The sequence below is a fragment of the Sceloporus occidentalis genome, unplaced genomic scaffold (assembly GCF_023333645.1).
Source record: "Sceloporus occidentalis isolate IW3139 unplaced genomic scaffold, rSceOcc1.0.p SCAF_204, whole genome shotgun sequence".
Lineage (NCBI taxonomy): Eukaryota > Metazoa > Chordata > Lepidosauria > Squamata > Phrynosomatidae > Sceloporus > Sceloporus occidentalis.
Genome location: NW_028317184.1, coordinates 1,170,757 through 1,172,359, shown reverse-complemented (window position 1 = coordinate 1,172,359; position 1,603 = coordinate 1,170,757).

The following is a 1,603-nucleotide window of genomic DNA, read 5'->3' as shown; positions in this document are numbered from 1 at the left end:
ACTGGCGACGGACCCTCATTTTAAAAGAGTTTAGGAAACAATCAACAATCACCTCCTAAACTTCAATGGTGTCGCTGAAATGCCTCGACACGCTCCTTTTTTGAAAGGATGTGCCGCCATTTTGCGAGTGGCAAAATCTCGCAGTGGCGGTTGTGACCACTCTCCGGAGTGGTCATAGCACTTCCTGGGGTGGGTGTTCTGTGTTGAGGCGAACAAGAAGAAGGATAAGGAGAAGAAGAAGGAGAAAAAGAAGAAGGATAAGTAGGAGAAGGATAAGGAGAAGATGGATAATGAGGAGAAGGAGAAGAAGGATAAGAAGAAGAAGGATAAGGAGAAGAAGGATAAGGAGAAGAAGGATAAGAAGAAGATGATGAAGAAGAAGAAGGAGAAGAAGAAGGAGAAGAGCAACCGCTCAATGCCCTTCTGTCTCCTCTGCTCCCTGCCCCCGCCGCCGCCTGCCTCAGCGCTGCCCCGACTCCAGTGGTGTCTGTCTCGGGTGCCGGCATCATATGCCGACGCTCAGCATAGAAGCCGTGCGCACCGCGGCAGAGCAGCGAGACAGAGGCCTCGAGCCCCCACCACAGGACTGCACGGTAAGTGACCTACAAAGTGGGGTAGGGAGAGGGTAGATAGTAAGAAGGGGGGGTAGGGAGAGGGTAGATAGTGAGAAGGGAGGGAGAGGGGGTAGATAGTGAGAATGGGGGGTAGGGAGAGGGTAGATAGCGTGAGAAGGGGGTAGATAGTGTGAGAAGGGGGTAGATTGGGTTGGGGGGCCCTTAACCTATTCTCGCACTGGGGCCCTGAGGCTTTTAGTTACGTCACTGCATGGCCCTGAGGGAGTAGTGCGGCAGCTGTCACTGTGTGTGCAAGCTGCATTGAAGACAGGCTGAAGATAGAGCCAGTGAGTTGTGTGTGTCTGACTCGGTATGTGTCAGTCTTGGTTTGTGTGTACATCTAGGTTTATGTGTGCATGGCTGGTTATGTGTGTCTGGATAGTGTGTGTAAGTGTTTTTTTTGTCCGGATAGTGTGTGTAAGTGTGAGTGTCTGAGTACATAAGTGTGTGCATCTGAATAAGTGTATTATTCTTTGTGCACGTGTGTTAGTGTCTAGGCCTGTGTAAGTGTGAGTGTTAGTGTCCCTCTTGAAGTGAGGCTCTAGATCCACCCTTAATGGTAGGGGAATGAGGTCCATCCAAGCACGTTTTGGGTGCCACAAGCGTTTAATGAAAAAAACACCAGGATGAGGGGTAGAGAAGGGAATTTTTTATATTATTTTTACGTAACCCCCTCCATAACAAACTCTGTTAGTAGAATGGGCCCTGTCCATTTATATGTTGTTTTCTTTTTTAAAAGTGACTTAAGAGCTCTGAAATAATAATTACAACTATCAGGAGATCAAGCACGCTTTAACAGTCTTATTTTAGAAAACTTAAGGGTTTGTCTGAATGTCCCCATAGGCTGTTTTAGTATTTACTATTTTAAGAAGAAAGAAGGCAATATATTTCCAAAGATTCTTTGAATTGATTACAATCTGTGTGGGTTGGAAGACAGAATCACAACATAAAGGAGAGGAAACAATGTAATATCTGCTTTATTATTATTT